The following is a 16,703-nucleotide window of genomic DNA, read 5'->3' as shown; positions in this document are numbered from 1 at the left end:
GTATTATTTCTGAGGACTCTGTTCTGTTCCATTGGTCTAGATCTCTGTTTTGGTACCAGTACCATGCTGTTTTGGTTACTGTAGCCTTGTAGTATAGTTTGAAGTCAGGTAGCGTGATGCCTCCAGCTTTGTTCTTTTGACTTAGGATTGTCTTGGAGATGCGGGCTCTTTTTTGGTTCCATATGAATTTTAAAGCAGTATTTTCCAATTCTGTGAAGAAACTCATTGGTAGCTTGATGGGGATGACATTGAATCTATAAATTACCTTGGGCAGTATGGCCATTTTCACGATATTGATTCTTCCTATCCATGAGCATGGTATGTTCTTCCATTTGTTTGTGTCCTCTTTGATTTCACTGAGCAGTGGTTTGTAGTTCTCCTTGAAGAGGTCCTTTACATTCCTTGTAAGTTGGATTCCTAGGTATTTGATTCTCTTTGAAGCAATTGTGAATGGAAGTTCATTCATGATTTGGCTCTGTGTTTGTCTGTTACTGGTGTATACGAATGCTTGTGATTTTTGCACATTTATTTTGTATCCTGAGACTTTGCTGAAGTTGCTTATCAGCTTAAGGAGATTTTAAGCTGAGACAATGGGGTTTTCTAAATATACAATCATGTCATCTGCAAACAGGGACAATTTGACTTCTTCTTTTCCTAACTGAATACCCTTGATTTCTTTCTCTTGCCTGATTGCCCTAGCCAGAACTTCCAACACTCTGTTGAATAGGAGTGGAGAGAGAGGGCATCCCTGTCTTGTGCCAGTTTTCAAAGGGAATTTTTCCAGTTTTTGCCCATTCAGTATGATATTGGCTGTGGGTTTGTCATAAATAGCTCTTATTATTTTGAGGTACCATCAATACTGAATTTATTGAGCGTTTTTAGCATGGAGGGCTGTAGAATTTTGTCAAAAGCCTTTTCTGCATCTATTGAGATAATCATGTGGTTCTTGTCTTTGGTTCTGTTTATATGCTGGATTATGTTTATTGATTTGCAAATGTTGAACCAGCCTTGCCTCCCAGGGATGAAGCCTACTTGATCATGGTGGATAAGCTTTTTGATGTGCTGCTGAATCTGGTTTGCCAGTATTTTATTGAGGATTTTTGCATCGATGTTCATCAAGGATATTGGTCTAAAATACTCTTTTTTTGTTGTGTCTCTGCCAGGCTTTGGTATCAGGATGATGTTGGCCTCATAAAATGAGTTCGGGAGGATTCCCTCTTTTTCTATTGATTGGAATAGTTTCTGAAGGAATGGTACCAGCTCCTCCTTGTACCTCCAGTAGAATTCAGCTGTGAATCCATCTGGTCCTGGACTTTGTTTGGTTGGTAGGCTATTAATTATTGCCTCAATTTCAGAGCCTGCTATTGGTCTATTCAGGGATTCAACTTCTTCCTGGTTTAGTCTTGGAAGAGTGTAAGTGTCCAGGAAATTATCCATTTCTTCTAGATTTTCCAGTTTATTTGCGTAGAGGTGTTTATAGTATTCTCTGATGGTAGTTTGTATTTCTGTGGGGTCGGTGGTGATATCCCCTTTATCATTTTTAATTGCGTCTATTTGATTCTTCTCTCTTTTCTTCTTTATTAGTCTTGCTAGCGGTCTGTCAATTTTGTTGATCTTTTCATAAAACCAACTCCTGGATCCATTGATTTTTTGGAGGGTTTTTTGTGTCTCTATCTCCTTCAGTTCTGCTCTGATATTAGTTATTTCTTGCCTTCTGCTGGCTTTTGAATGCGTTGGCTCTTGCTTCTCTAGTTCTTTTAATTGTGATGTTAGAGTGTCAATTTTAGATGTTTCCTGCTTTCTCTTGTGGGGGCATTTAGTGCTATAAATTTCCCTCTACACACTGCTTTAAATGTGTCCCAGAGATTCTGGTATGTTGTATCTTTGTTCTCATTGGTTTCAAAGAACATCTTTATTTCTGCCTTCATTTCATTATGTACCCAGTAGTCATTCAGGAGCTGGTTGTTCAGTTTCCATGTAGTTGAGCGGTTTTGATTGAGTTTCTTAGTACTGAGTTCTAGTTTGATTGCACTGTGGTCTGAGAGACAGTTTGTTATAATTTCTGTTCTTGTACATTTGCTGAGGAGTGCTTTACTTCCAATAACGTGGTCGATTTTGGAGTAAGTACGATGTGGTGCTGAGAAGAATGTATATTCTGTTGATTTGGGGTGGAGAGTTCTATAGATGTCTATTAGGTCTGCTTGCTGCAGAGATGAGTTCAATTCCTGGATATCCTTGTTAACTTTCTGTCTCGTTGATCTGTCTAATGTTGACAGTGGAGTGTTGAAGTCTCCCATTATTGTATGGGAGTCTAAGTCTCTTTGTAAGTCTCTAAGGACTTGCTTTATGATGTGGGTTCTCCTGTATTGGGTACATATATATTTAGGATAGTTAGCTCTTCCTGTTGAATTGATCCTTTTACCATTATGTAATGGCCTTCTTTGTGTCTTTTGATCTTTGATGGTTTAAAGTCTGTTTTATCAAGGACTAGTATTGCAACCCCTGCTTTTTTTTGTTCTCCATTTGCTTGGTAAATCTTCCTCCATCCCTTTATTTTGAGCCTATGTATGTCTCTGCGTGTGAGATGGGTAACCTGAATACAGCAGACTGATGGGTCTTGACTCTTTATCCAGTTTGCCAGTCTGTGTCTTTTAATTGGAGCATTTAGTCCATTTACATTTAAGGTTAAGATTGTTATGTGTGAACTTGATCCTGCCATTATGATATTAACTGGTTATTTTGCTCGTTAGTTGATGCAGTTTCTTCCTAGCCTAAATGATCTTTACATTTTGGCGTGTTCTTGCAATGGCTGGTACCGGTTCTTCCTTTCCATGTTTAGTGCTTCCTTCAGGGTCTCTTGTAAGGCAGGCCTAGTGGTGACAAAATCTCTAAGCATTTGCTTATCTGTAAAAGATTTTATTTCTCCTTCACTGATGAAACTTAGTTTGGCTGGATATGAAATTCTGGGTTGAAAATTCTTTTCTTTAAGAATGTTGAATATTGGCCCCCACTCTCTTCTGGCTTGGAGAGTTTCTGCCGAGAGATCTGCTGTTAGTTTGATGGGCTTCCCTTTGTGGGTTACCCGACCTTTCTCTCTGGCTGCCCTTAAGATTTTTTCCTTCATTTCAACTTCGGTGAATCTGGCAATTATGTGTCTTGGAGTTGCTCTTCTCGAGGAGTATCTTTGTGGCGTTCTCTGTATTTCCTGGATTTGAATGTTGGCCTGCCCTGCTAGGTTGGGGAAGTTCTCCTGGATGATATCCTGAAGAGTGTTTTCCAACTTGGTTCCATTTTCCCCCTCACTTTCAGGCACCCCAATCAGATGTAGATTTGGTCTTTTTACATAATCCCATACTTCTTGCCGGTTTTGTTCATTTCTTTTTCTTCTTTTTTCTTTTGGTTTCTCTTCTCGCTTCATTTCATTCATTTGATCCTCAATCGCTGATACTCTTTCTTCCAGTTGATCGAGTCGGTTACTGAAGCTTGTGCATTTGTCACGTATTTCTCGTGTCATGGTTTTCTTCTCTTTCATTTCGTTTATGACCTTCTCTGCATTAATTACTCTAGCCATCAATTCTTCCACTTTTTTTTCAAGATTTTTAGTTTCTTTGCACTGGGTACGTAATTCCTCCTTTAGCTCTGAGAAGTTTGATGTACTGAAGCCTTCTTCTCTCATCTCGTCAAAGTCATTCTCCGTCAAGCTTTGATCCATTGCTGGCGATGAGCTGCGCTCCTTTGCCAGGGGAGATGTGCTCTTATTTTTTTGAATTTCTAGCTTTCCTGCCCTGCTTTTTAATAAGCAGGACTATCATTGCCCCTTGTCTACTATTGTTCAGCTGTTAACCAAGCTAAAGATTTTTCAGGTTTTTCCAAATAATAATTTTTTCACTGCTTTTGATTCCCTCATTCAAACAGTTATAAAATTAATGTATTTGTGTTCATATTTTTAGAAATTTGCATTAAAAGCCTCATCCATGTATGTAATCTATATTGCTTAATTATGTTCTAAAATTCTGCTCCTCTGCTGTTTATAACTGGCCATTAATTTCATCTAAAAACTTCGTTGTCACTGAAAAATCATTGTTTTATTTCAGAATACACATAAACAGTCAAGTTATATATATTTTATATTTTATGAACAGGAAGTCTTATCTTTCAAAGATAATGATTTTTTTTTTTTTTTTAAGAGTCTCACTCTGTCACCCAGACTGGAGTGTGGTGGCACCATCTCAGCTCACTGCAACCTCTGCCTCCCAAGTTCAAGTGATTCTTCTGCTCAGCTTCCTGAGTAGCTGTTACTACAAGCACGTGCCACCACACCTGGCTAATTTTTGTATTTTTAGTAGAGATGAGATTTCACCATATTGGGCTAGGCTGGTCTCAAACTCCTGACCTCATGATCCACCCGCCTCGGCCTCCCAAAGTCCTGGAATTACAGATGTGAGCCACTGTACCTGGCCAAAATCTACTTTTTATATAGTTAGAATTTTGCTTTAATTTGAGAATCTTTTCTGTATTATACTAACAAGTTTTATATTTTTTATTTCATTTCAAGAGCAAAACTACCATTGAATTTCCTGCACTGATCATATAATAGTTGCTTCTTTGTGAAACAAATTCAGATTATGCAATGGAGTATACAGTGAAGATAGTGAAATTAATTTCACTGTGGATCTATGGTGTCATTTTCTTGGCAATTTCAAAATTTCTTAGTGCCAAGTTTATAAACATGTTAATTTGGCCAAGCATTGAGACATAAATATATTGTTAATAAATGTCCATATTTATTAAACTTATTTTCCATATGCAAACATTTATTTCTATCATTCTGGAAAATTAAGATATAAACTATCAGGAAACATACTGAAAAAAGTAATTGAAAAATAAATGGTTACCTATAAAATATGTTTATGTTGAAAATCAAAATCACCTCTGTTAGAGGAAAAGAAGTGGGGAAGGGCCCACTGGAGCCCCCTGGAATTCTAGTTTCTGCCCATGACAAAACATGTCAGATGGACACAACTTTAAAACCTAATCTTCCATTTAGGGCTGTCCTCAGACTAAGAAAACTTTTGTTTCAGATTTGATGTTTATTTTTTTTTAATTTGGCTAGTTATAGTAATATATTAATCAGTCACGAGTCAAAGCTTTAATTGCATGTCAAATCAATGATGAATTTAAATCATTGCTCTAGCAGAAAAGTTTCTCAACTAATTATTCAAAAGCAAAACAAAACAAACCTCAGTAATCTACATTGACATCTTATTGCTGGACTAGTCAGAGTTTTGTTTGTAAGCAATAAAAGTCAACTTTGGCTAGCATACAAGAAGAGAGAATTAATGAAAATGTTGTCAAAAATGTAATATAATCATTGGGAAGCTGAAAAACCAAGCTGGGGTATAAAATTGGCCACAGGAATAGCCTCTGAGGTCTTTAGGTACATCTCTCCATGCCCCCAGATCAACTCCACAGCAGCTGTTGTAAATTTACAGCCATTCTTCTGCAGTTGTGACTATGGCTTGAACATCATGTATAGTATCAAACTACAATTACATAGTGGAAATTTGTGGTGTAAGACAGGGCTGTCAAAATGCTTTCCAAATATAAAAGGTATTTAAATCTGAGTACAATGTAAACGAATTAGACAGGGTCTAGTCAAGAGAAGGAAGAAACATCAATTTTCTAAACAAGAAGAATTTAATATAAAATTAACACTTGTAAAAAAGAGAGAGATTACTTAAACTTGTTAAAGGTAACTCCAAATGACACATAAATAGTAGATAGATGTAGAAAAAGACTACTTTCAAGTCTGAGTACACAAAGAAGGAATAATCCTCAGAGCAAGTCCACCTATGACCAAAGTTGAGATGACAGACCTTGATGTTGAGGGTGTGGCTACAGTCTCCTGGATGTTAGGGAGGTTAGCTGAGTTGCTGCAGTGCTGGCAGGATAAAGCCAGGGAGTAGAAATTGCCCACTGTGCTGCTGCTGAAGCTCAAAGAGCAATGTGGAACTTTGGCTCCACTGAATACCATGGGCAAGGAAACCACATGCCAAGGTGCTGGCAAAACTTGCTGGAGGATGGAAAACACTGGATCTCAACTACACTTCTCCCAGGGAAGCCAGGTGCTAGGATGCTAACAAAACATGCTAGGATCTTAGTGCGATGTCAGTGAAAATTGCTGGAGGGTGAATACCAGTGTTTCTTCTTAAAATACTAACACAGAAGCTGTTCATTTAGATGCTGGAGATACATTGGAGGGTGAGGGCCATTGGGTCTCCTTCAGATAAGGGTATACATTCAAGATTTGACTCTGGTTGTGAGTCTAGGGAAGCTCACATTGATTTGGGAGTTTGATGTGTCTTTTATCTGAATCAAGATGAATGTTTTCATTCCAAGCAACAAGGTTCCATTTTTTTTCCTAATCAATGCAACATTTGCATGAGAAACATGGTGACATGGTGAGTTCAATGAGTTATTTAGCAACCTGCACATTTACTGTGTTTGACTTCTTAACAATATCAATTTAGTGGCTAAAAACATAAGAGATTCTTTGAAAGCTGTCATGGAAGCTCTCTGGTTTTCAGATCATGATTTGATCTGAGGGTTAACAGATCTGAACTTGTCATTTATTTTTTGTAAGTGTTCCAGTGCACTCAGCAGACTCCTCTATTTATAAGAATTGTACCATGATTATTATAAGTATTATCACTGCCATAATGGTTAAGTGCTACTGCCACTAAAGCTCCTAAGGCACATACTTCAGTTGGTGCTTCATCAAAATCAAACACGTGTGGTAGCTTGATTAATTGTTATGCCACTGCATGCTTGAATTATGAGTACCATGCTTCCCAATGATAAATATATCAGCAATGTGCTCAAGCCCATGGCTATGACCAAATAGATCCCCAAATCCATCTTTAAAGGTTTATCTGTTAGAGCCCCTTCTAGTACCAATTTTGCATCAGAATGGGTCCAGTTAAGATATAGGAGCCATATTAGGAATTGGTATAGGGAAAACTTAATACAAAAAAAAAAATTAACTAAAAGAGATTAACTACTAAACAGAAGACAGCTCAAAAAAAAAAAAAAAAAACAAAAACAAAAAACAACAACAACAGAAAACCATACACACACAGAAATAACAAACATAGAGAGCAGCTACTATATCTATGGCCAAGGAAGAGTATCCAAGGAACAAAGAAACGTTGAAGAACCACTCAATACCCCAACCTGGGCTGAAAGCCTGACTTTGTTGAAGAAGATGGGCATCTGTGGCCCACTGAATAACAAAATTTGCAGAGGTCCTGCAGTCCAAACCTGCTGAGCAGGGAATGCCAACCAAGATGCCAGCTGTACAGGCCTGGCAAGCCGAAAACTGTCACAGGGTTGTCCAGCAAAATTTGAATGTCAGACAAACAATGAATAAAAGTATAGTATAAATATGTCCCAAATATTGTCAAAAAGTTTCTATGAATTCAAATTGAACGTAGTGACTTGTATCTTTATTTGGTAAATACAGCAATTCTACTATGCAAAATTGCCCAGAAGGTATGCACCATTGGTTCCCCTACATACTACTAGCAAGGAAGTTGCTAGACTCTTTATAATGCTGTCTAATGATAAGCAATGTACCAGGTATAAAAGAAAAAAAAATGGCTGGGAGTGAAGCTCTTCCAATAAAAACAGAAAAGGCCAGAAATGGTAGATTTGGAGCTGAGAAACAATAAATTAGTAACTGGCATGAAAGGTGTTCACTATAAATAGCTTAAAATACGACTTGATATGTCATTTGAAAACAATATACAAGCAATATTTTAAAGCTTCTTAAATCACCAATTTTATATTTGTATATTTAATTTTAAATCGAGTGAGCACTTGTTTTCTCTTTAGGAATTCTTACACATTATAGTATTATACATTCATAATATTTGTCAAAAAATGTATTTCAAAGTAATACTTTGAAATGATGGCTACAATCATTAGTGGCAGTGAATGAATTAAAGTCCTGTGTAGTGAGCCATTTCTTCATAACTACATAATTCGTTGCTGTAGTTATATTTAAAAACTATCAAATTTGGGGGTTGATAAGCTGGAGAAATGAGCTAAACATAGTGTTTCTCTGATTATATGAGTGTGTTTTTTTTTTTCCTATGTGAGCGACATTTTGCAATGATGGAGTTTCAGTAAACTGCCATTAGATGCATTTTTCTGAAGTAGAAAAATAGCAACTGCTAATTTTGGTCGCATATAAAGGCCTACAATTATATTTCCTTCTACCCACAGAGCTATTTAAGATTTTTTATGTTGTACAATGGTTTGTAGTAGCTTTTTAAATTTTTTTCAGGGATCTGAATGTCAAATCCATTGTGCAGTTCTGCTATGCAGAGATATCAAGTTGTTTTTGTTTTCTTCTCACATAAGGTAAAAGGGAAGCATTTGAGGATTTTATTTCAGTGAACTTTAAGAAATGAATACACTTGCATTTTATTTATACAAATTTATAAATTTGGCATTTTGTAGACAAAACATCCTAAGTGTCTTTGCACATATGTGCTAAAAATAATTTTTTTTCAAATAACCATAGCTGTGGATGGCCATTACCAAAAGGAGAAGAAATAAGTGTTGACAAGCATGTAGAGAAAAGAGAATTGTTGTACACTGTTGGTGGGAATGTAAATTGGTGTGACCATTATGGAAAACAATATGGAGGGTTCTGAAAAATTAAAAATAGAACTATTATATGACCCAGCAACCCCTTTTCTGGTTATATGCCCAAAGGAAATAAAATCACCTCAAAGAGATATCTATACTTCCATGTTCACTGCACCATTATTTATGATAACTAAGATATGAAAACAACCTAGGTGCCCATTACACATAAATAAATAAATTGTGGTACATATATTCAATGAAATATCATGCAGCCATAACAAAGGAGATCCTGTCATTTGCAACAACATGAATAAACCTGGAAGACATTATGGTAAGTGAAATAAGCCAACACAGAAAGATAAATACTGCATTATATTACTTATATGGGGAATCTTTTAAAAAGTTGAATACTTAGAAAAACTTTGGTTACTGGGCATGGGGTGAGACAGAAAATGGGCAGACATAAGTCACAGAGTACAAAGTTATAGTTATGTAGGATAAATAAGTCTATTTTTATTGTATTTTGTGTTAAAATTTTACTGAGAAAGTAGATTTTAGGTGCTCTTAACACACAAAATGGGGGAGGGTAGTAAATATGCAAAATGAGGGTATGTTAATTCCTTTAACTATAGCAACCATTTCACTATGTATGTGTACATCAAAACATCATGTTGTATACCTTTATATGCCATAAAATTAGCCAAATATGTGGGAATGGAATTCTTGATGGGTAAAGCATAAAGACAAAACTGAAAACTAGAGTGGTAAGAGAAAACAGAGACTGCATTCATCTAATGGAGTGACAGTTTTGGATTGAGTGATACAGTCACAGTTACAAAAATTTTTGGTTACAAAAGCAATACAGAAGGTAAGTCTATGTCTTCATATAGTGAGCAGTTGGAACTCAGACTACTTTGCAGAGTTTGGACATTTAAAGAGTAACTTCATTGATTTGGACATTTAAAGGATATCACTATCATTGAATAAGTAGGTTAGAAAAAATCAATATTGTGACATCTGGTAAACAACAGATTTGTTTATCTTTGATTAACCTTGATGTGAACATAAAAATAATCTTTCCTGAAAATTAATAAATATGGAAATGGCCTTACATGAGTTTGAACGTGTAAGTCTTACATGACTCAAAAACACTCAAACCAGAAAACATAATATGCAAAGTTGTCTGCGGTGGGATTAGAAGTGATAGAAACAGTACTAAAGTGTTCTACAGGGTCAATATTCAATTCAAATTAGAGAAGATTCTAGTTTATTTGGACATAGATTTACACTGAATGTGCACTCATAACCTAAAATAACAAAACACTTGTGCAAACAATCTGGCATGAGCAAGATTTTACAAACACAAAAACTAAGAATTTTATGTAATGAAATCACTAGAAAACAGATTTTAAAATGGTGAATAAGATGATTAAGACATAAAAACATATTTTTGAAATGAATAAGCGGGGCTGAAAGTATATAAAATTGAACTTCTGTAAATAAAATATGTACTAAAAAGTTGGATTGATCAAATAAGAAATTAAATACAGATGAATAAAGAATTAACGAAGTAGAAGATATACCTGGGAAATTATAGAAAATACAATCATAGAGACCCAGAGAGATCAAATGTATGACAGAAAAATTAAGAGACATGAGAAACAAAATAATAAAGTTCAATATACATCTAGTAGAAGTTCAAAAAGGGGAGAGACCACAATAAAATAGAGGAAAGGGGTAAAACTCTGAGTCTACAAATTTGAGGATAAACATACATATGTTTAAGCCTACCTATATAAACTTTTTAATAAATGAGAGTGTATTAGAACCCATAAAATGACTTTCTATACATAGCCAAGTATCATTCATAACACGTTTCCTAATCATAATATAAATATGTTACCATTTCATATTAAAAATAACTTTTATAAACCCTATACATGCTGAAGTTTTAAAATGAATATATAAATGTCTTTCAAGTAAAAGGCTATTAACAAATCATATGAATAAAAATTTAGAACTTATTTGTACTCAAAATTCTACTTCTCAATATGTGCGCAAGTACTATTTCGAGGAAAAAAATTAGTTCCATAAGCTTAAATTAAGTGAAAGATGACTGAAAACTAATAAGGTTTAACTATAATGTGAGAAGCTAAAAAGAAAAAAGTGTTGAACTATCCCAAAAAAGTTATGTAAGAAATTAATGAACATAAGATCAGAATAGAAAAAAACTATAAAAATTGAGGGCCAATGAAGCAAAAAAAGTTTATTTTTTGGAAAGACTTAAAAGGTGCAGAGACAAAAAGATTGAAAGATTAAAAAACACAAAAATCAATGCTAATATTTAAATCTAAAAATGTACTTCTTTGTATTTTAACATCTCTGAAATCATAGTGCATTATAATCAGTAACACATCATACTTTAATTAGCAAACTTGTTCTTTTCTTTTATTGTTGCCTTAAAGCTACATAAATTTGCTGTGAATCTTATAAATTATTAAATAAAATTTCATTATAATGAATAATTTTGAGCAATTTTATGTCAATACATTTGGGAACTTAGAAAAGATTGACCTTTTCACAAAATTGTAACTTATTACAAAAAAAAAAAAAAGACATATTAGATTAATGTCTTAACCTGGCTTCCCTTAGAACCAGACATAGGGCCTTGCATATGGTACTTGTGGAAATGGGATTCCATGGAAAAGTGAAGGACAGGTGGAATAAAATGGAAGAAGAGGGACACCAAATACAAGGCCTCACCAAACTGTCTTCAACTTTAGGTAAATATTGTTATATCTAAGGAGATATTTAAGAACTCTTCACTAGGAAAAAGGAAAGCATATATTCATCCACTCTCTTTTCTCATTGGTCAAGTAGCCCTAGCATCATTAATTTCTCTGCACTTCTAGGTTGTATATGCAAGACTGAAGAGTGACTCCGAAGGTGGTCCCATGGTAGAAAATGTCGGTGCATGAAGTAGTGAGGTGATGGGTTTCCCAATTGTTCCTTCATAAAGCAAATCAACATCTACATAGAATTGGTCACCACAACCTTGGCTGGAATAATAGTTCAAGATAATTTTAAAGTACTGTACAAGAGATAGCCAAATTAAGAGTGTGTGTGTGTGTTTGTGTGTGTGTGTGTACAATCAAAACATGTCTAGATAACCTGTGATAATTAAAATTTTGTATAATTTATTTCAATATGCGGAAAAACCCAACTTACAAAGATTAAAACATCCTGATAAAGTTTAAGAGTTTAAGAGTAACTTTACTATACTTAAATTAATTGAGCTTTTACACATAAGCAAAGACAGTAGAATTTAAAATATTTTGTCACCAACTTTCTTCTCTTTGTTCAATATTGCTTTGGCTGTCTGAACTCTTTCACTTTTCCATACAAATTTAAGATTTTCTTATTTCTGCAAAAAATGTCATTGGTATTTTGATAGGGATTGCATTTATTCTGTAGTTCACTATTGGCATATAGAAACACTATTGATTTTTGTATACTGATTATGTAACTTGATTAAACTCATTTCTTTTTTCTAATAGTTTTTTGGTAAAGTCTTTAGAGTTTTCTATATATATGATTATTTCATCTGCAAACAATTTGACTTCCTCTTTTCCAACTTGAATGCGCTTTGTTTTTTTTCCTCTTGCCTAATTGCTCTGGCTAGAACTTCTAGTATGATGTTGAATAAAAGTGATATACTCAAGAGAGAAGATCCAAATAAACACAATAAAAAATGACAAAGGGGACTTTCGCACCAACATTGCAGAAGTTCAAACAACCCCCAGAAACTATTATGAACACTTTTGAGTATACAAACTAGAAAACCTAGAAGAAATGGATAGATTACTGGAAATACAAAACCTCCCAATATTGAACCAGGAAGAAATTGAAGCCTTGAACAGGTCAATAATGAGTTCTGAAATTGAATCAGTAATAAAAAACTTACCAACCAGAAAAAGCCCTGGAGGAGATAGATTCACAGCCAAATTGTACCAGACATATAAAGAAGAGTACCAATACTAATAAATTATTCTGAAAACTTAGGGAGGGGAGACTCCTCCTTTACTCATTCCATGAGACCAGCATCATTTTGATACCAGAGGAACAATAAAATATGAAACAGAGAAACATAAAAAATGACAGAGAAACAATGAAAAATGAAAACTTCAGGCCAATGTCCCTGATGAACACAGACACAAAAATCCTCAACAAAATACTATCATTTAAATCCAGTAACACATTAAAAAGCTATTCTACCACAATCAGTAGGCTTTATTACTGGGATTCAAGGTTGGTTCAACATATACAAATCCATAAATATGATTCATCACATGATCATAACTAAAAACAAAAACCAAATGATCATCTTAATAGACAGAACAAGCTTTCAATAAAATTCAACACCCCTTCATATACTATATCATCAACAAACTAGGCATCAGAGGAACATATCTCAAAATAACGAATGTGATCTGTGACAAAATCATAGCCAATATGCTGAATGGGCAAAAGTTGGAAGTATTTCTCTTGAGAAACAGATCAGAACAAAGATGCTCATTCTTACCACTCCTATCCTACTCAACATAGTACAAAAGTAATAGACAGAGCAATTGGACAAGAAAAGGAAATAAAAGACATCCAAATAGGAAGAGAGGAAGTCAAAACTATCTCTGTTTGCAGATGACATAAATCTCTATCTAGAAAACCCCACAGTCTCTGCCAAAAGGCTTCTAGAACTAACAAATGACTTTAGAAAATTTCAAGATACATATCAATGTATAAAAATCAGTTGCATTTCTATACAACAACATCCAAATTGAGAGCCAGATCAAGAAGGCAATCCCATTCACAATAGCCATGAGATGAATAAAATTCCCAGGGATACAGGTAACCAAGCAGGTGAAAGAAATATACAAGAGTTACAAAACAGTGTAGAAAGAAATCAGAGATTACATAATCAAATGGAAAAACATTTCATGCTCATGGACAGGAACAATTAATGTTGTTAAAATGGCTATACAGCTCAAAGTAATTTACAGATTTAGGGCTATTCCTATCCAACTACCAAAATAATTTTTACAGAATTAGAAAAAATCTATTCCAAATGTATCTGGAACCAAAAGAGAGCCTGAACAGCCAAAGCAACCCTAAGTAAATAGAACAAAGCTGGAAGCAGCACACCACCTGACTTCAAACTATACTACAGGGCTATAGTAACCAAAACAGGACCATACTGGTTGAAAAACAGACACATAGACTAATGGAACAGAATAGAGAGCCCAGAAATAATGCCATGCACCTACAATCATCTGAACTTTGACAAAGTCAATAATAACAAACAGTTACTGTTTATGTACCTTCGGCCCTAAAACAAAAATTGAAAAAGAAAAAATTAAAAATAAAAGATAAAAACTAATTTAAATATATTCTCAACATTTTACTCTGTATATAATCTCATATTCATACACATATTCATGTATATCTGTGTACAGAGTTTTATGGATGGAAAAATGAGAAAGATATTGCTACATATCAAAACATATTTTACATTAGAAAAAAGTGGTATAAATACTATTTAATAAAATGATGCTGGATTAACTGGCTAATCATATGCAGATGATTGAAACTAGATATCTTCCTTTTACTATATACAAAAAGCAACTCAGGATGGATTACACACTTAAATGTAAGACCTAAAGCCAGAAACAAACAAACAAACAAACAAACAAACCAGAAAATAAAAAACAAACGAACAAATCCAAATGAAAAACCTAGGAAATACCATTGTACCATTGTGAACATAGGCCTTGGCAAAAATTTCATGAAAGACTCCAAAAGAAATTGCAACAAAAACAAATATAGACAAGTAGGACCTAGTGAAACTAAAAAGCTTCTGCACAGCAAAAGAAACTACCAACAGAGTAAATTGAAAATCTATAGAATGGGAGAAAATGTTTGCAAACTATACGGCTGACAAAGGGCTAATATTCAGAATCTATAAGGAACCCACATCAACAAGCAAACAACAAACAACCTCATTAAAAAATGGTGAAGGACATCAACAGGCACTTCTCAAAAGAAGAAACATACCTGTAGCCAACAAGCATATGAAAAAAAGCTCAGCATCAAAAGTCTTTAGAGAAATGTAAATCAAAACCATAATGAGATATTATCTCATCAGACAGAACGGCTATTACTAAAAAGTCAGAAAGCAACATGTTGGAGAAGTTGCAGACAAAAGGCAATGCTCATACACTGCTTATGGGAATGGAAATTAGTTCAGCCACTATGGGAAGCAGTCTGGAGATTTCTCAAATAACTTAAAACAAAACTGCCTATTGACTCAGCAATTCCACTACTGGATATATACCCGAAGGAATATAAATTGTTCTGCCAAAAATACACATGTCACATATGTTTATCACAGCACTATTTGCAATAGCAAAGACATGGACTCAATCTAGATGCCCATCATGGTGGACTGAATAAAGAAAATGTCATACATGTATACAGCAGAATACTACACAGGCATAAAAAAGAATGAAATCATGACCTCTGCAGCAACATGGACGGAGCTGGAGGGCATAATCCTAACTCAATTAACACAGGAAGAGAAAACCAAATACTTGATGCTCTTACTTGCAAATGTCAGTTGTCGAAAAACTACCTATCAGTACTATGCTCACTACCTGGATGAGGAAATCATTTGCACACTAAACTCTAGTGTCATGCAATTTACTCATATAACAAACATGCAAATATACCCCCTGAACCTAAAATAAATAAAAGTTGGAAAAGAAAAAAATAAAAATAAAAGATAAAAACTAATTTACATATATTCCCAACATTTTACTGTACTCTATATATAGTCTAATATTCATGCACATATTCAGTACATATTCATGTATATCTGTGTATACAGTTTTATGGATGGAAAAATGAAAAAGATACTGCTAAATATATCAAAACATATTTTAAATTAGTAAAACTACTTTTGGTCAATACTATGCTAAGTATAATAATACATGCTATGTACTTTTTGTGAATCACCTCATCTAATTCTGAATCCTATGGAGTAGAGATTATTATAGCACTTATTTTAATAGATGAGGAAACCAGGGATTAGCAAAGTTTAGGAACTTGTCAAAAATCACCACCTTGTGGGTGGCAGAGCTGTATATAAAACACGGGTTTCCAGACTCTTGAACTCTCCAGTCCTATACCATCCAGATCTCCTGACTTCCTTGCTGAATTGATCACTGTATATTATCAGAGATATTGTTTTCTATATTTGCCCAAATATACACAGAGAGGCAAAGATGGCATCATTTTTGCTACTGATCTTTACTCAGGCTCCTGGATCTACTTCTTCCCTGGACATAAAAATTGGGTTCACCAGGGAGGTATATGCATTCATAAGATGAAGTTTCTAAGAAATAAAATTCAAGTTATAAATTATTCTTAGTCAAAATCATGGAAAAGGAGGTGGGCGGAGCAAGATGGCCGAATAGGAACAGCACCAGTCTCCAACTACCAGCGCGAGCGACACAGAAGACCAGTGACTTCTGCATTTTCAACTGAGGTACTGGGTTCATCTCACTGGGGAGTGCCGGACGATCGGTGCTGCTCAGCTGCTGCAGCCCAACCAGCAAGAGCTGAAGCAGGGCAAGGCATTGCCTCACCTGGGAAGCGCAAGGGGGAAGGGAATCCCTTTTCCTAGCCAGGGGAACTGAGACACACAACACCTGGAAAATCGGGTAACTCCCACCCCAATACTGCGCTTTAAGCAAACAGGCACACCAGGAGATCATATCCCACACCTGGCCGGGAGGGTCCCACACCCACGGAGCCTCCCTCATTGCTAGCACAGCAGTCTGTGATCTACCAGCAAGGCAGCAGCGAGGCTGGGGGAGGGGCGCCCGCCATTGCTGAGGCTTAAGTAGGTAAACAAAGCTGCTGGGAAGCCGAACTGGGTGGAGCTCACAGCAGCTCAAGGAAACCTGCCTGTCTCTGTAGACTCCACCTCTAGG

This window comes from Macaca nemestrina, chromosome 16 (assembly GCF_043159975.1).
Source record: "Macaca nemestrina isolate mMacNem1 chromosome 16, mMacNem.hap1, whole genome shotgun sequence".
NCBI classification, from domain to species: domain Eukaryota; kingdom Metazoa; phylum Chordata; class Mammalia; order Primates; family Cercopithecidae; genus Macaca; species Macaca nemestrina.
The sequence above is the reverse complement of the archived record's forward strand: the minus strand, read 5'-3'. Positions refer to the sequence as shown.